Genomic DNA, 20,111 nt, shown 5'->3' on the forward strand with positions numbered 1-20,111 from the left:
CTACTTTGTCATCAAGGACTTGCTGGTAAAAAAAAAAATGCATTGTAATAATCTAATTATTAGGGGTGGGAATCACCAGAGGCAATACCAATACATTTTTATCACGATACTTAAGTCACGACACACGATACGCTGAGTTTTGCGATAAGATATATTGCGATAAATTGCGATTTATTACCTTTTTTCAACTGCAAATGATGCAGTTTGTCAACATCTATTTTATCTAATAAGATACAGTTTTCACCTTGTTCATCTCAAGAGTTTTCATTCACATATCTTGAGGTCAGAGGTCAAGGGACCCCTTTGAAAATGGCCATGCCAGTTTTTCCTCGCCAAAATTTAGCGCAAGTTTGGAGCGTTATTTGGCCTCCTTCTCGAGAAGCTAACACGGCACAGTTGGTACCAATGGATTCCTCAGGTTTTCTAGTTTCATACGATACCAGTATCTTCACTCTAGCTTTAAGACTGAGTCTGCTAAAAACCTCTGACAGACAGAATAACGGTCGGATTGTTAAGAGGTTAATAGTTTATATAATAAAAGATCGATACTTAACGTCCGTGCATAGATACAATATTGCCACACAAATTCCACTATACGATGCTGTATCGATTTTTCCCCTCCACCCCTACTAATTACACACCCTTCAGGCCATGGCCAAGGCTGGGATCTTTGCTGCTGTGTGAAATATGGACACCTATCCTCTCTCGCTCCATCTCAGTTCCCCTTGGCTGCCTTTAATTACAGATAGAGGGATAATAGAAGAGCAGAGGGCCGACCTGCCAGGAAAAAGGGGAAATAGGAGCGACCAGTGGTGGTCACAGGAGCCAGTGGAGTGCTGGGATTAGGAATTTCCTGGTGAACCTGTATGGGCAATGTGGGCACACACCACTACCCCCGCAGACACTCTGCAAAAAAATGATTGATTGCCACGTCGTTACACAAGATGGAACCAGGCTGGAGGCTGCACATCGCCCGAGCTGGAGACGGCTTGCCGACAGTGTGAACAATGGGATTCTGTCAGCGGTGAGACCCCTTGCTCAACATTATTCAAAGAGAATGAGACATAACAGGTGAGCAGTTGAAATCATTATTATAGGCAGCGTAACCCCCCCTTGTTCATGTTAAGCCTCGTATTATTTCAGCGTGGTCTTTTCCTGTGGTTTTCTCAAGGTTAATTGATGAGAAATAATGGATCGTGGAGCTGGGGGTTTGCGGCGTTTGTTGGCGGGATGTTTCGTAACCAGCCCCGAAGCAACCCAGTGGCCCAGAAATTCCATTTAATAAAGATTAGCTCTCTTTCTCCGAGACCTCATTCTCCTTCTTAATTAAAAGATGAAGATAAAAAATTGGTGGGCTGCAAGTATCAGAAAATATCCCCGGGACTTCTTACACAAAACACAGCTCATCGCCCACATGAAAGGCTGGGACTAATGCATATTTCATGGCAATGAGAAACAGCTTAGATCAGTTCCTTCGCTGAGCAGCATTGGAAAAGTTGAAAATACTGTTACTATAACCCGCTGCTCCTTGGGCTGTATGGATGTGTGCAGCACGGCGTGCGGAAGAAGGTATGTATACCGTACGTGGTGTGTGTGTGTACCTGTGTGTGTGCATATGCGAGTGTGTGTTTGCGTGTCTGCAGGGGGTCGGGTGGGCTTCACTAAGCATGATTGCACAGCAGGACTTAGTTCCTGTGTACAGGAGAGTAACACAGTGGGGATTCACACACACACACACACACACACACACACACACACACATATCTACATATTACAACCCTATGGGAACATCATCCCGCTTCATGCAGTAGTTTTCTTCTACTTCATCCAAGAGAGCAGCCATCTTTGTCCACGCTTATTGAAAGATTACACTCCGGTTAGTTAAACTAAAAACCAGAGGGGATGTTCCAATTTTACTTTTAAACTGAAGCAGGAATTAACATACAAAAGTGTAAAAATGTTATTTTATTCAGTTGAATTCACTTACAGTAAGTAAGACTGCGGTTTTGGACCGGCAGTGTGTGTGTCTGCAAAAATAGATCTGTCTCTTACTGTAACGGTCATAAAATACACCCACACCCTTACTGGATTTCAAAGGACTGCAATAAAAAAAACTACTCTTCACTCAATCCAAAAATAAAATATCACGTCTGACATTACCACCGCTATCATCGGGTATCAATCATCAGCACGTTTCCAGCTAACTAGCATTACTTTGGTCTGGCCTCCTGCCTGTTATGTGCAACTTTGGAGCGGATAACATTCCTACTGCATGTTAACAGCAATGTCTTCGGTTGGCACAACATTGGCAAAGCTACCTGGATACCAAGGATTAAATGCTGATACTTAATAACAACATTGAGATCGAGCTTCTGCAGGAATGTATAGAGTGCATTCATTGCAGTGCTTTCAGAGCAGTACTTTACGTCGTCACTGCCTGAGAGCCTCCTGGCCGGTTGGAGATGTGTAACCATGGCAACCCGTGCCAACCTCATGTGACCGAAACGATTTCTGAGAATCAAAGTCTGAATTAATTTAACATATATATTCCGCATAGCAAAGAGAGATGCTATACTTACACTTAAATTGAAACGTTGAAGTTAAAGAGCTGTCTGTCAGAGTCTGTTATGAACATTGTTATCAACATTTGTCATCACCACTGCATTGCATTGTGGGATATTTTTGCCGCCATAGTGTCCATAGTGTTTGCATACTGTAATATTTCCCCAAAAATAGTATCGCGCTCTTAGCTGTTTGCTATTCTCTTTTAGTCTAACTGACCAATTGTACAGACTACAATATATTTATCTGTCGTTTTGCAATTTAGTGGCAGAATATGAAGCCCCTCTTTCTCTCTCTTCCTTCTCGCCTCTGATTTTGCACTTCCATGTCTCTTCCTGCTCCTTCTTCTCTAAATTTTGTATTGTCTCTGCTCCGTTTCTACACCAGTCTGTCCTCTTTCTCTCTTTCCTCCTTTATTCTCCTGCCTTCTTTGACTCCTTACATACAGGTTGCTATGACACCAGGGGTGTGATAATCTCTAAAATATGAGGCATGGGGTATGTGAGGGAGTAAGATGACTGGAGCTTAAATGTGTAATGCGTCTCTCATTTCATTTGGCATCAAACTAAATCCCTGAGAATGTGACAGCCTATTGCACTGATTGTGCATCGCTAACTTGTGCGAGGCTTAGCGATCAGGTAACACGGGATAACACACACACATGGCTCTTATGTTTGCCTTGATCCATCTAATCACACTAATATGGAAGGAGTCTCTGTCGGTCTGTCCTTCAATTTTCTCGACAACTGTTCATCTAATCGACTTGTACACTTGGCGGGTGTATTGCTGAGGACCCCAGGAAGTGCAGTGACGAGTCCAAGCTCTTGAGGATCTACGGGGCATAATTATTAGTAGTGTGTTATGTACACAATATGTAGTGTATTGAGAGGCGACCCCTATTAACTGTTACACCGCCGATTGGCATGCTGGGTACAGTTCGCTCTCCGTTGCTCACTGCAGTATTAAGGTCGTGTCTAGAATGTAACCCCCAAGTTGAAAACCTCTCTGGAGCTGGTTAAGGTTAGGACAGGTCGTCTTGTCAGAGTTTTAACACCACTACACCATCACTTAAGCTCACATTCACAGTTAGGGGCCATTTATGGAACTGTGTATACAGTAAGGCCCTGCTGTGTCTGTATTTGCAGTTGCATGCTGTATACTGTAGTAACCACGCTGACAGAGTGCTTTTTGTTTCGCTAGGATGGCGACTGGCACCATCCATAGAGACAAAGGTTAGACAAAGGTGACCTTGTTTTCTTATAGTGGAGAACATAAATCATTGGAGGCAAGGAGGAGCTACTGTACGTGAGCATTACCAAAGAGACTACTAACCAGCACTCATAAGGGGGCACCGTCAGTAAGATAATGAGCACACCTTGCCACTTGGTATCCTGGGAAGCAGATATGTAAAGATGCTTACTGTGACATTCAGAAATAGAACTGAACACAACACAGCATCTCTGCTCCACAACACTGATTAGACTCTGGCTCTTGCTTTGTTTGTAGATGTATGCTTTACACACATGGGATTTCATAAACATGGCATGCACCCAAACCAAAGGGGGTGAGATGATTCCACAAATTCCAGTTTTTCACAGTCCATCAAAACCTGGTTTCATAAGACTTAAGATGCTGGTGTCTGATGGACTAAAATAACTTTTTAATTGAACTTTTGAATTTCCTCTTTCTCCTTTCTCAGTGGATTTAGCTTCCTCTCTATTTGTATGAGGCGACAGCACTAATGGCTGAGCCACAGTGCCACCTATGTAGGTTTAATGCAGCACAGCAGGATGGCGGAGTACGGGAAGCAGATGGATGCTCGCTATAGATATTCAAGGTCGTGGTGAGCTCCTCCAGCAGGTGGCTCTCCTCTCTCCTGGGGCTGGCTAGCAATAAAACACGGAAGAACATCTGGTTTTCCAGCGCTGGTTGTGTATGTGAGGAAGTGACACCGAAAAAAACACACAGTTACACACACAGCTGTATTTTCTGGATCAGATTTCCCACTCTCCCAGAGTGACTCTCAAAAGCCCCCGTCCGGCTTCGGCGAGAGACTTACTAATTTCATTTTAGATGCATCAAGCGGAGGGAAATAAAGACGATGAAACTGCTGCACAAACAGCCTGCCCTCCATTTGATTAAGAGTGAGAAAACAAGCAGAGCTCTGCCTCGCTGTTTGGTGGCAGCAGGCAGCAGGCTTGTTGAACTTTGCAGCGAATGCAAATCAGGGGGGCTGAAGGACTCTCTGAGCTGCTCCCGAGAGCTCAAGAGCTGCTGGGAAAACTCCAAAAAAAGGGCAGAGATGCATGATATTTTTATGTTTTTTACAGAAGTACTAAACTCCTTAATAAACCCTACACATCTGTCATGATGAAAAGATACCCAAAAACCTTTTGTTCCATCTCTTTTTAAAAAAAAAAAGAGCATCATCAGTGAACCGTCTAACGCCATGCTAATCCATCTTCCACACCAACCAGTCTAACCAGTCTCACATACAACACATTTCCGCTCACTAGAGGCATGGAGGATTACATTGAGACCCAATTCCCTCCTCAAATCCCACTAACTCCATGTTAATTATTCAAAAATAGAAACTCATTAACATAGTAAATATTATGACCTAATTTCGTTGAGATTGGGATTTGGAATGATTGGAAGTGTGTGTGTACATGTGTGCACACATTCATGTGGTCTGACATGTAAAGCGAAAGACAGTTTTACTCTACAAAACCCCACTACTACTAACAATGTGTGCAGCCTATAGCAGCTTTATGCAAGAAACGCTGTCTTTAAACAGAAAAGGTCACAGCTCTGCATCATTCAAACGCTCTAAAAAAAACACAGTAAGCCAAACCCAATAACAATTCAAATCAGAGCAAATGTTTGTTCAGATGTGTCATGTGTGGCCAACATGCACTGAAGACTGACAGAGATTGACAGAGTGTGCACAGGCATGTCTGCAAGTGTGAGCGGGTGCATGTGTGTGTGTGTGCGTGCATGCGCTGGCGGCGGTGTGTGTGTGGTAATGAGAGTGAAAGGCAGTAATGAGAGGCTGTGTGGTGCTGGTTCCAAAGCAGAGCCATGCTGGGTACACTGTATTGATCTGCTCCACCACTGGGAGGACTGGAGCTAGATAATGATGACTATCTGTGATCTTTCATTCTCGCCCTCTGTGTCTCCATCTCTCCTGTCTGTCAGTCTGCCTGTCTATCTCTCAGTTTATAAAAAATATATCTGAATCAGGTTTAACAGCCAAGTTGTCACACTCCCCCACTCTCTCTTATGTTCTCAGTCCCTCCATACCAGATGTTATGCATCTCTTTGTGTGTTTGGGAGACATTCAATAACAGGGATTTTTGATAAATACTTATGTCTATCTGAAAATATCTCAGTAGAGACCATTGTGTTTTTCATTTCTCTAAATATTGCCTTGTATTTGGTCCCCAGCAGCAGCACAGTAGTTGTAGCCCTTACAAAGTGCTGATGCACAGCATCCAATCTCAAAAGGCTCATGTCTTCAAAGCACCAGCCAGCTTTTATGTCTGCATCAGCCAGACTACTGGAAGTCCTTTTTTATGTCCCATAAGCTGCCAGCAATTTCCCTCTCAAGACACATTCTTCATATACACACGGATTACTCTCATAAACACCTTTAACTCAAACCGGGAACACGGTTAGGAAAACCAAAAAGTAGGTAACCTGAGAAAGTCTTGACTTCATATAAGTAACAAATTGAATGATTAAAAAAAGAGAATGCAAAACAGAAATCTTGACAAAATGTGAAGACATATGATCCTAATATAAACTCATAATTTTTTGTGCATGTAAAAGGTCTGCAAAGTTACAAAGCCCACACCAAAGGGAGTTACTCTCCCCCAACAGAAACACTGCTCCTGAACAGCCTGAAATGCCTTGCTTGAAGTCCCGTCTTTTCTACCGTAATGTGGTGATGTCACCATGTAACACATTTGCATAATACATGCCTAGCGGCTAGTATGGCACGCCCTCAAACAAAGCTAGTTAGAGCGGAGCTGGAGTGGAGTCTGCAGAGTTTGGTTTGGTTGACCAATCACAACAGTGGGTCAGCTGACCAAACAGAGCAGACTGGGTTTTTCGGGAGGAGCGGGGCAGGAAGTCAAACAGAGCGTTTCAGGCAGAGGGTGAAAAGAGGTGCTGCAGTACAGCCGGTAAGAGAAAACTAAAGTGTTTTTTGAACATTAAAGCATGTAAGCATGTTCTAGAAGAAACCCAAAATACAAGTATGTGCCTGATAAATGAGCGTAATAGGTCCTCTTTAATATTTCTTCAATCACCTGACTAGTGCTCCTTTTTGTGGCTTATTGCCATATTAGAGGTGCTAATAGTTAACTTTAGTGCTTCACTACAAAGGTAGAAAAGAGTAAAAGACAAAAAAAGTCCAAGCAAACTGGGACACATATAAATCCTTGACCCTAGTACAAGGATGAAAGCAATCACAGCTCAAGACAACTGAAGGGGACAAATCCATTCATCGATTAAACCGATCAACCGCCGATCAATAAGCCAATCCAGAAAACTTCAGCGTTACTGGATCCAAAGGTGCTTTAAATCCAGGAAAAAAGAGCCTCTAATTCCACATAAAAGGCGTCTTTTAATCCTGCCGCTCTCTTTTGAAGCTACATTATTCAATCAGACACAGCTCCATGAATAACAGACATCAGCTTGATGAGAAACCAGCACTGGTCATTTGTCATCCACATCTCAGGCCTGTTGACAACATGCTCAAACATCCTCCTCCCGTTTCGCCACATCGCCACCCCCGACTGCTGTTCTAATGCCCCCATCATGTCCGCTTCATGGCTGGTTGGAGCCATCATTAATCGCCGGCCTGCAATGACGATTGGGTGAATAATGTGAATAATTGTTTGCTGGTAGCCAATAATTGGGCATTTCACGTGTCAGTCAAGTTGTTCGTAGCTGAATGGGTTGTACATGCGTAGAGAATGTGCGAGCCTGGTGAAGAGCTGGTTGGGAAGTTTCAAAAGGAGCTGGTTGGGAGGATTATGATACCCCAAAGACCTGCTCCTTCAATCCTGAAATCCAAATCTCTTCCTTTCATTTCCTCCTTTATAGTTCCTTCCACAGATCCATTTCATAAACACATCATCTAAAAACACCGGCAGTGGTCAGAGGCTGAGTTAGCTGTGTTAGTCTTTACTGGGTGGTGAGGTATAAAACTTGGTGGAGAATACTATCCTTATTCCCAAAATATGCTCCATTCAAACTGTAAAAACGAGAGCGAGCGATGATGACCGATCCAGATGTCCGGTTTTAAGTCAGCGCTACACGTCTCCAGTCCAGAACACACAACCACACTCCCATATGCTGCTGATATATTGAAGACTCATATTTCCCAATCCTGTATGAAATAAATCTAAAATGGTGCACTCCAATTTCACATTATTTCTTACAGATGCATTCCCGTCCATTTCGCAGTAACATGATATATGTTTTGTGGTAGCCAACGTTAAAGCGGTTGTAATAATAAAACACTTTTTTTTAAGTTATCTCTAGTGGTATCTAGCCATGCAGTTTGGGTTTTATTTTAAGATTTGAGATAAGCATTTCTGACATTTCTGCCTCCACACCAACACAATGGAAGAGAATGTGATTTTATTTTGTGGTGCTCAAAGAGAGAACAAACTGTCAACAGTTTCGTCAGAAGAAAGTGGTTCCAATGAAAATGGTTGACGGGGAGGTCTGTGAATTATCCAGAGACACTGCTGAACTTTTTAATATCATTTTAGCACCACAAACCCCGTTGTATTGTGGTGGAGGCGGAACTCTCAGATATCGACATTTCCATAACCTGGGCAAATAAACCCAAATGATCTGCATCTCCAGAAATAGTTAGACATGACTGATGAAATGAGTGTTTTATTGTAATTCTGATGATCTGACCCTTTAAAGGACATCACACACTTTACCTATTCTAAACTTCCGTAGGAGGATTTACCAAAGAATTCTTCTGAAAGTGGAGCAACGGCACGCTAGCCGTGTTTCCATTCAATTGTCAAGCAAATTTGAAGCAAACTTTTGAAATGTCGCAAAAGAAATGCGAATTAGGCACGTTTCCATCAACTGGTTTGGAGAGAATAAATTCGGCTACAGCATAGTTTCATCAGAAGTTGGCGCTATAGGCTACACATGGCTGTAATCCAACAGTAAACAGAGTAAAAGTAGAGGTTGCGAACTGGAAACCTAACAAGTCTCCTTGGCCAACTATCCATCTACGATAGAATAATGGAGAGAGGTCTGCTGGAATTTGTGTCAATTGGGCACATTTCATGTTGTCCGGAGACGTAGACAAGCATTCGCACATTATGGGAATATCCGAGAAGACGCCGACAACGGAAACAGCTGACCAGTCATGTGAGTTATATGTTCGCTAGGTCAGAATTTATTCGACAAAGGCGTTTCTATAACCCATTTAGCACATCGACCCTTTTTCGACAAAGGCAAAAACCACCTCAAGCGAGCATAAAAACGTTTTTGTCGTTTCCATACGGCATTTCTAATGCGATACTTAAGCATAAAAAACGTGAAAGGAAAAGCGGCTAGTGACAATGGGAAAAAATTATCAGTTCTGTTGCAATGGGAGGCAGGTTCACCAAAGCCCAAAAAACTTTACCCAGTTCACCCAGGGCCATTATTCTCATTTCCATCACCACAATTAAAAGCTTATTCTCCGATTTAACCATGCAGGGAGTACAGTATCTGAGAGCACTTGGGCAGAAAATGGCAAATTAAAAGTGAACATTCTTATGCTAATATATAAATAATCTACCTGGATTTGTGTATGTGGGAATGTGTGCAAGTCCACACGCAGGCAAGCGTGTGTGAGGGGGATGAAGTGAGTGTGTGTGTGCCTGAAGCAGAGTGTGTAGCGTCTGTAGTAGTATGTCCTTGGGGAGCAGAGCCGTGTTATTACAGGAAGTAATCTCATGAGGAAATGGAATATTCATGAGCTCCGTGTTGCCCTTAAAACAAAGCTCGATGCCTCTTGAAAAGTCTCAAACGGCCCATCCATACGGATATAAAAGCGGATTGGCATTTAATAAAATGAAACATTCCACATGCATAAACATTAAGCACAGTATGAATGTCACTGAGGAGTCCCATTTCAAAATGAGGCTTCTACCATTTGGAAAAAAAAAAAAATACGACATCTATCCTCACAAAGTAAAACCCACTAGTGGATATCATTTGTTATTTACTGTCCTCAGCCAAATGAAATATAACCCCCAAATAACTGCATACAAAATTAAACTCCTCAGACAGACTTCTGGTGGAAAAAAAAAATGAATAAAAATAAAAACCATGCCCTCATTGTGTGCCTGTGTAAAAAACATTTTTTTTAAATAGGCCTAGAAAATGCAGACGCAGCCGTGACTAAATATAAAGCTATTATTGTAAGCAGCAGACAGGAAGTCGATTCCTGTCGTTATTTATTCATTTTTTTAATACCAAAAGCATCTCAGCCTTGGAGCGTCATGGAGCAGAATAACAGCAACGAATACGATGACGTCTATTCTACCGAGATGAATGACAGATTCTCAACGCTATTTTTTTTTTCTCACATTTAATCTTCTCTCTCCGTCTCTCTCTTTCTCTCTCTCACACAAACACAAACCCAAGGACCTCAGCAATTACCCCTGAAATAACCTCCTTGATTGATATCTCAATTACGCGACGCCATTCTTGTGTGTTATCTTGTCTCGCACACACTCCTCCCGTCCCCATTCTCAACTGCTCAATGGATGCTCAGAGGAGGAATGAGGTGACCTTGTTGTTGGGTAATTTCTTTCGTCTTGTGGAGCTTCTTTCTTTTGTCTATCCTATTACTTTGTGATACTTTATTGATTTCCCCCTTTCATTTTTACTTGGCTAAATGCCACGCTGAATTATAGGAGAGGGACGACGTGAAAGTTTCAGGAAGTCATTTTGTTTCACGGTTCAGAGATCCGCTGATGAAATTCAGCAGAAACATCCTCGCAGTTTCTCTCGCCGTGCTCCCGAAGGCAGCGAGGCGAAGCAAAGTGCGGCGAAATTAGGTTCAGTGAATCAGGTTAGTCGCATTGTGACAGAATCAGCAGACAAGGACGCAATCGCTCAGTGTTAGAGCACATGTAAGGTAATAACAAAGGAATAATGAAAACAATGATGCCCACATCCTTGCTGCTGCTGCACATCAGTCTGAATGAAAGACAAAAGCAAATAAGGGCGTGATAAGGAGGAAGGGTTTATTCTTACCTGAACACAAAGAAGAAGAGGAGTCATCATAGGTGGGACCAAACATGGAAGAAACAGAGAAACAGAAACGTTTCAGTACAAACTCACATATTCCCCGTCCTTGAATTCACTTGATCAACATCCTACTATATTATTAAGACAATTAAGCTATCATTACCAACGCATTAACAATTAACACTGTGTTTTGAATTAGTGATGGTGTTGGCTGCAGAGTATAAGCAGCTAATGATGCTTGGGATTGCTAATTGATTTAAGTTAACTGCAGCAATTACTCTCAAGTCAGGTGTGTCAATAGTCCAGAGCAAGAACTGCATTCTGAACAGGAGTTCAGCAGCAGTTCAGTTCAGTATGTGATATAACTATTTCAAATAAAAGCTATTACTGTACCCACTGGTTCTCAAGCCCCGGGACAGCTGACAAGCAAAATACTCCCCACATTTGATTTAAGTGCTTGGAACAGATTCGGATGAAGCGGCCCGACAGTGTGAGCCAATATCAAATACTTAACGAGGTATCGCTGTTTTTTTGTTTTTTTTTAGGTTTTACAGACGCGCAGATGTCACCGAATCCACGCAGACAGCCAAGTGACACATCGCAAGCTACTGTGATCCAACGTGAATGAAAATAAATTACATTCTCGTGCGCTTCGCAGAGGTAAATTGCTTGTGGCGTTCGCTCAGTTCCAGCTAACAATTTCATGCTGTCAGTGTGGGTAGGCCCATATTCAAGAAAAACCCTTTCATTTAATTGCCTCGCTCCTTTTTTTGTGCCACTCTTTAGAGGAGCTGTCTGATCACCAGGAAAAATATGACCTCCTGTTTGCAATAACATGCTAAGTTATGACTCCCTGTCCGCTGAAATGTTCCCTACAGCCTGCTGGCTGGAGGTCTATACTGAGTTACAGTTGGACTTGGCTCTAACCCCAGCAGCGTACAGTCAAGTGGTTTTCAGACTTTCTTGGAGGAAACACATTTTCACAACTTTTTTTTTTAACCAAAATTGATTTTTTTTTTGGGGTGGTGGGGGGGTTATTCAATGAGCTGAAACAGAATCTGTCTTGAGTTTTGGCCAAGACCAAAAGCTGACAAACTATTACAGTGTTTAATCTTCGAGGTGGTTTCTATCATGTATCACGCTTTGGGAGCTTTGACGGGGGAGAATGTGAGAACAAGCTGCTTTCTGTCTAGAAGCCATTCTCAGTTATTAAATTCTTTCTTTTCCTTTTTTTCTTGAGCTGGCTGCACTATTTAATTTTTTTCACCTCTATGCCTGCTTTAGTGAAACAGAGAGCATGGATTGCAAAATATCAATATATATATATATATCTTAAACTAAGTATCAGAAAACATACACTCTTCTTTTTTGCTTCACTTTATGTGTAAGCAAAACCAGTGGGCTACCTTAGGGTCTGAAAAGTGAAGCCAATGCTGAAGTGCTTTAAACCTGCATTCTTTCTAACAGCCAGCAGGGGGCGACTCCTCTGGTTGCAAAAAGAAGTCTGATTGTATAGACGTTTATAAGAAAATGAGCCTACTTCTCACTTGATTTATTACCTCAGTAAACATTGTAAACATGAGTTTATGGTCTCAATCTCTAGTTTCAAGTCTTCTTCAATACAGCATGATGTTCATTTAGTAAATTATGGTCCCATTTAGAGTCAAATAGACCATAAAGCAGGTTATGCTTTAGGGCGTGGCTACCTTGTGATTGACAGGTCGCTACCAGGGCGTTGTTTTCACAGTGCGTTTTCAGTTCATGAAAGTTAATTGTAACCTTTTTGGTCACCTAAAATGTCTTATTCAGCATTCGGTTGTACTTAGCTCCACCCTCTCGTGTCACTTCTGGTTGCAAAAAAACAACATGCCAAACTTAAGGCTTCAAAATGGCACGTCACAGTGACTCCGTCCACTTCTTATATACTGTACATTCTATGACGCAAATGCAATACTGCAAAAAGATAAATAAATGTATTCTTTTTGGTAATTAAATCAACGCCTCCGTTTATTTTACACGTCCAGAGATGTGGGAAGCACTGGTTTGCAGCTCTAGTGATGACATGATTGACTGGCCCACACTCAGTTCTCCCTCTTCTTTCATCAGACACACCTACAGTACACCTCCCACGCAAATTTTCTCTTTGAAAGACAGTCTGTCCCGCTCAGTCACTAATGATCTGCTTCGTTTTTGCTGACGGGAACAGAATAGAGAGGAATAAATGTATCACCACTCTCACTCTGTCATCCTACTTAGACTCACATAAATTTACGTCAGTACCAGTGCCCCCCGAGGCCCAAACTGGCTGCTAATAAATTCTCTGGCATTAACATAAAGACCAAGCCATGAGGTCAACTGTTCAGGCTTGTCTTCTCCACCAGGACTCTGAAACCTGTCAGAGTGTTGCCGTGTTTTATGGCCTAAACCCTTCCCCTCTCCAAAACCAATGTGACACACTCAGACGCACACACACACATACACACACGCTTGATGTGACGGTGTGTCATTATAATAATATTCCTATTTAAATGCATGGACTGCTATTTTGCTAAAGGCCCTTGTGTGAAGTGGGGCTTCAGCGTGGACAGATGTGTTGATAGATATTTTTCTCTATAGATTCCTCGTAGGTCACAGTGGCGATGGTCTAGGAGGCCTTTTCAGAGGTAATTCAACACATACTGAATTTATAGTCACTCTCCATGTCGCTATAGCAACAGCTGTCTGAAAAATTATGATAGCAACCATTATGCTTCTTTACAGACAGTACAAATTATCATTTAAAAACACACAAACATGTGGAGAGAAGCAGTAATTATTCAATTGCAGTGCCACACAACATGTATATGTATGTATATACAGTATATTCAGATATATGTTAGGATGTGTGTTAAACTTGCTGTTTCTGACCTTCTGTATCACGAAGCTGTTAATATGGAACTGTTTTTGACAACATAAAACTAGGAGCTCAAAGATATTCCCAGACACCACAGGGAAGCGGCACTGAGGTCATAGGTCATGGACATCCATCAACAAGTGTATTCATCCTCACAATGTTTGAAATAATGGAACCATAAACTAGTGTTTGTGCCCATGAGTGAGAAATTGTTAGTGTTGTGTTCAACAATAGTGAGTGTCCCCTTCTCTCCAGGTTTCCACTGAGTTTTTCTGTTTTCTCTCCACAGGCTACCAAAGCACTGTCCTATTTTCTCCCAGAGACAGGAAACAGGAAGCTGAAGCACCCGAGGAGGGTTCATTCAACAGGAAACATTACCTCCATATCTGTGGCCGCACTCTGTCACTCCTAACTGTGTGAGGTTGTTTAATCACGGCATTAAAGTGTAGGTAAGGGGAGGGGAACAACAACTAAAAAAAGCTTGAGTCGTTCACAGCAGTCACTGACATTCAACCAGATGTGCTGGAAAGATACTTGTTTCATGTAGAATGGATGAAAAAAGCTGAGATAAGAACGAACAAAAGGATTTATTTATAAGGCCTGAGGGGCAAAATAAAAACAGCTGTGAATCTGCATTTCCACAATTAAATACCCTATTGTCAAAATATAACGCCACACCAGGAAACGTGTCACAGCGTGTGCGATTCCCTGATGGGGTGGAGCACTCTGCCAGGACGTTACCGCTGGGCATCTCTCACCTTTGCCCTCTATGTATGACAGTCGATGGCAAAACATATGGCGGCGCCGGCAGAAGCGGCGCCTGTGTAATGTGGGAAAAGGGCAGCGCCAAGCGGCGCACGACCACGGCCTCGTCCGGGGTCACGCTGGTTGCAGGCTGGAACCTGCGGGGTGATGATGCGGGCTACGCTGGCGAGGGGAAGGTACCACGCTTCCTGGCACAGAGGAAGGGGTACACTGTCAGAGTGACCTTCACACCACAACACCCTGAGACAACGGCTGCACCTCATGAGACGAATAGTGTGAAGAAAAATGAGAAGAAGAACATGGGTTCACCTGAACGTAGCTTCTTGTTATGGCTTTCTGTTAAAACTGAGCCGGGAAACTTTTCATACAAGAGGAAACATTTGGAAATTTGAAGTTTGAAGCTTTGCCCCAATGCCCCTTTCCCTGAAGGTTATATCAAAACAATGTAAAAATGTCTTCTGATGTTAAAGGCTGGGTTGCAAGAGTACACTAGATTTTAAAAATGATCCAACCGAAAAACCGAGCCGTGTTAACAACTCGTTTCTAATGAAAGTAGCTAACAGCATTAGCTCCAAAAGTCCCTAAATCTAGCGCGAAAGTCACCAAGTCAGCAACACTGATAGTCTGTCCGTTCAGGCTTCCCTCCAAAGCCACTCTCCCAAAATTATCATTATGGACGTAAACATATCATAACGAATGTAAACAACCAACCGATTCGACTGTCATTCGGACATTAAATAGGTGTTATCACTATAAGCACCATAGATGTGGGTCATTAGGGGCCTACTATGCCTACTACGTTGTAAAAGTGAAAGTGAAACTTAAAAGCAGCACGTTCTAACACGTAAAACTGAATGAAACGTTACGTTTTGAACACAAACAAAAAGGCTTCTTTAGGTTTAGGCAATAAAACAACTTGGCTTAAATTAACTACATTTCAAAAGTGAAAGTGAAACTAATAACGGGTTTATTACAGTCCCGCGACAGACACAGATACCAGATTTTTTTTCTCTTTTTTTGTCAGAGCATTTGAAATTGTAATGAGAATTTCAACAAATACAACCCAAAACGTATCTGAACAACACTACCAATCCTACCTTTAACAAAGCCTCCACTATAATACAATGCAAATAACCCTTGAAATGATGTATCTGGATGTATGTCGGTTGGCAGCAGTTAAGGATGTAAAAAGGTTCAGTCATTGCGGGTGACCTGTTTTCCCTTGAACACAAGGTTTGCTTAGAGCGTCTAGGAGAGAGTTCTGTCTTTCCCTCATACATTTTCATTTATCTCCTGCTGTGTAAAGAGACATGCTCGACATCAAAACTACATATGAGCAAACAAGGGGAATCCATATCATTTACACCAGAGCAGATCTTCTCTGTTACAGTCTCATGTCAGACGGGTGTCACTTTACCAGCTGTCATATACAACCACAGGTTTACACATCTGACTTTTACACGCCTTTTTCATGCTGACTGACTCTGACAATTAACCTCCGGGTCGGAGAGAACACCTGAGGCGAAACCAGCGAAGCTCTCCAACAACATGGGATACACACACACACACACACGCACACACACACGCTTCCTCTACTCTGCTCTGTGGAAACATCTAACCATCCATCATCATCTCACACTCACTCTGTACTGACAAGTGATGGATGTGCGTGGAACTTTGTAGGGGCGGCGAGGTGTGACGGTGAGCGTGGTTGTTTTAGTGTGAATGTAAATGAAACATGGAGTGTGTGTGCGCTTGTGTGCATGTGTGTGTGTGTGTGTGTGTGCATGTGAGCGTGTTGGCTGTCTATGAAAGTGAACGCTGCCCGGATGCTGGTTTATCCTATTACGGTTTTAACACAGCTTTTTGTCCTTCAAGGTCTTAACTGTCTCCCGGCGCAGGCTTTAAAATGCCAGCCACGTCAACAAACAATTACATTTATCCCAAGGTTGCATCTCTGCTGTCATAACAACTACAACACACTCTCAAAAGAGCTACCTCTTTTCTAAAAGACCTGCAAAACAGCCAGTAATCTCTTTCATTACTGCCTTGCATCTGCATCAATACTACAGACAGGCTACTTCTCTCATCGCCTCTTTGTTTCAACAGCTGAATAATTAGTTGTTGTTTTTTTCCAGCCATCCTCAGCATGGGGCTTTGTGCTAAAGAAGAGGTGGAGGAAGACAAGGCCCGTCATGTTCAGCCTGTAATAGTGACGCATCAAAGAAGAGGCGCCGACGCGTAAAACTCAGACGCCGTCAAACGGTACCTGCGCTGATCTGCGACCCCAGCCAGGTTGAAGCACTTTCCAGCTGACGCACATTAAAGAGCGCTCACTTCAACATGTATGCACACATATTTTAATGGCAGAGCAGCAGATTCATCTCGGATCTGTGAGTTTTCATCTGACTCATCTGTGGAATCGTCTTTAAAATAGCTTCGGAGTGATTCTCTCTATTTGATTGACGCAAAACGAAAAAAAAAGCATCGTGTGGAACAAAAACTAAAAAGACTTTAGTGCAATAAAGATCAGCTAGAAATGTCAAAATGACAACACAAGCCGTCAGTCTTGCAGGAATAAACAAATAAAGTGGGTGTTTGTCGACTTTTTGCACAAAATCATTGCTGTCGCATGAGCCCACACGCAGCAGTGGAAATCAAATGTGCTTTTTTTAAATACATTCTGGTGAAAAAGAAGCTAATGATAACATGTTTGACAAGTCAGGGACCAGCTGTCTGTCTGTCACTTTTCTATCGGCCAAGGATGTTGGACAAGTGACAGACGGGCTGGCAGCTCTGAGCGCCTGCAGCCTTTTCTGGATCGCAAGAAATCAGTTGAGTCGTGAAGCAGAGGAAGGCTGTGATCAATCAGTGATCCGTCTTGTGGGAACCTTTGTTAATCCGCCGCGGTCGTGCGAGAAATAACATTTCATCACAACGCCTTATCAAAGCGGTGAATAATCACATCGAATCGCACACTGAGGTAATAACGTCGTCAAACAAGGGAGGCGATATTAAGAACACAAACTCTAATTAAACCGCCTGACACATTCATCAAGCTGTCGCAGAGTAATGGATGAACTCCGCGGCACCGCGGCGGTCAAAGGCGGGAGTTTTTCTTAAAGCGCCTAAAGGAACAAGCTCGGAGACCTGTCAACTTTTCCGAGAGCAGCAGCACCCGAGACATCTCAGGTCAACTTTACTGTCGATAGCAGGGACGTGAAATATCAACATGAGAGGATGACTAAGTGAGGAGGATGGTTTGTGGTTAACAGAGAATTTAACACAAGTCCTCAGAGCTAAAACCCTCGTTGGTCTTATCTACACATTGTCTCAGAAAAGCTGGGCGCAGCACAAAAAAAACTTTGCTCCAATCAAAGCTCAAGGTCAAGAGAAAATCTCTAGGATAACAAGGTCTTTAGAAAGCCTGAGACCGCGATTCAAAGGGCTTTTAGTTTGGAAATATTTGTCTCCAGGGACAGCACCTTTTGGTACAAAGAACTCTTCTACGCAACACAAATATTTTCTTCTTTTGATTCTAATGCAGTAAACTGCCTCTTTCTTGTTTCAAGATCCAGAGCGAGGTTGTTTCTGTTGCTATCTAATAAAATATTCTCCCTGGCAGACAAAAAATCACTTTGATAAGATTTTTTTTGGCGCTGTGATTCCGCCTTTTTCTAAATTACTTTCGAGCTCGGATTTCTCCAGACTGCTAGAAAGCTTGACAAGCTTGGATCTGGCTACAAGACAGGAAATGTTGACAGACACATGACCTTAAAAACACCCCCAAAAATCTGTGTGTGTGTGTGTCCCAGCAATATTCTTTTGTTGGCTCCTCTGAAGATTGAAATCCAGAGGCTCACAATAGGACCACAGATGAAGGCAGTCATTAAAACTCTATTTAGCCGGGTCTAAAATGAGACGCCCACTTAGTTTCATAAATCGATACGATCCCATTCCAATAGGAGGGCAATTACACACACAGATGTTTGATTTATGTGACACTGCTGATGTTTGTGTGCGAGCAGCACATGAGCTACATGTGGATGAACACGCTGCAACTGTACTTAGGAAGAAAAATAAATCAATAATTTGGAGCAGTTTAGACAGAGTCAGTTGAGTAATTAATTAGTGTTGTTTGGCCGGTGTGAGCCTGCTTGTGAGAGCGTGTTTGTCTTTACTGGTGAGCGGAGCGATGACGAAGGTGGTTTGTGATTCACCTGGCTGCTGGAGGTCTGCATGCCTTTGTGTGCGTGTCTATGTCTGACATTTTAAATCCCACAGACAGTACACTTGGAGCAGCTCCAAGCCAAGATCAGGATAATAGGAAATAAACTGTGTGTTCCACATGATGTTCGCTATATGACCAGAGCAAGGATCAAGTGGCTAGAGGTGCGTTTGATGATGTGTCCTTTTGACCCTGCAGATGCAGCTTTGTTTCATGAACAATAGTACAGCATCATACATGTGAAATAGATCACAACCTTCCCAGGTTTCTAAATCATTCATCATAAAGACTGCAGCAGGAACTGTCATATAAACAAGTTTATACCACAGCTGCGTCCATTGTCAGGGTCAGTGGTTAAAGCTGCAGTCGGTAACTTTGTGCAAAGTTATTTTTATAAAACTGTCAGTAGTGCATTAGAGAAAAATAATCTGTGAAAAAATCATGTGCCTCTGTGTGCTCCTGTGCTCATAATGGCATTAGCGAGATTCCACTGCGCCCGAACAAATGGTGCCTTCAAATGAAACCCGTGAGCTTGTGTTTACAACATGGGAAGTCGTGTGCACAATATGCTTGGCGTTCAAGTGGTTAAAGTCGTGAGAACACCGCTGCTAAGCAACGGCAATATTAATGTTACTGTCGGCGTCTAGGCCGTTGGGAATATCAACACTTTCCTTACACCTATTATAAATTATTAATGATTACAATATACGACTAAAATTACAATATATTCACTTATTACGCACAGAAAAATTTACTTCCAAGGCCTCCGCCATTTCTGAAAACGTAAACAAACACGTCACAACTCGTGAACTCTGAGCTTTCAGAAACTTTCCACTTACGAGGTTGTGAATACCAAAAGAGGGGGGGCGTTCATATGGACTCTTCTAAACACGACCCCATTTGAATGCAACAAAAGTTTGTTGAAAACAGTTGAGTCAAAACCAAGCACCGCCCACCGGCCGGAGCAAACTTTGTCATTTTACAGCTAAACAGTACACTACAAGATGTTTCTGAAAACATTTGAGGTGAGAAATAGACATTACAGTAACAGAATCTTAATTCATATTTGATCAGCGCTGCCTAGTTTGACCGTTTGATTGGAGTTCACAAGTTCCGCAAGCAGTGATTGACAGCTGTTGTAGAGACAGCTCGGCTCTGATTGGTTGTTTTCCTTCATGCACTACTGTCAGGATATAGTGACCGTTTTATAAAAATGACATAACATTATTGCTCAAAGTTACCGACTGCAGATTTAACTATGAAGTCACTGTATGTGTATTTCTGTTTAATGCTACTCTGATTGCTAACTTGCTATGATAACTCCTCGTAACAATGTAATGTGATGGAAAGCAAAAAAGGACGATAGAAAAATGCAGC

At 42.4% G+C, this 20,111-nt stretch overlaps 1 protein-coding gene and 1 long non-coding RNA gene across 5 annotated transcripts in view; both read right to left on the reverse strand.

The window, feature by feature from the left end:
- The window catches only part of sash1a (SAM and SH3 domain containing 1a), a 187,447-nt gene that overhangs the window by 93,243 nt on the left and 74,093 nt on the right, over positions 1 to 20,111 (reverse strand). The gene's annotated exons all lie outside the window — the stretch shown is intronic.
- LOC141755808 (uncharacterized) lies at positions 12,066 to 14,481 on the reverse strand. The gene is made up of 2 exons (XR_012591341.1): positions 12,577 to 14,481; positions 12,066 to 12,447 (listed from the first exon to the last, which is right to left on the reverse strand). It is a non-coding gene; the product is annotated as an uncharacterized LOC141755808 (long non-coding RNA).

The sequence above is a fragment of the Sebastes fasciatus genome, chromosome 18 (assembly GCF_043250625.1).
Source record: "Sebastes fasciatus isolate fSebFas1 chromosome 18, fSebFas1.pri, whole genome shotgun sequence".
In the NCBI taxonomy this organism is placed as follows: Eukaryota; Metazoa; Chordata; class Actinopteri; order Perciformes; family Sebastidae; genus Sebastes; species Sebastes fasciatus.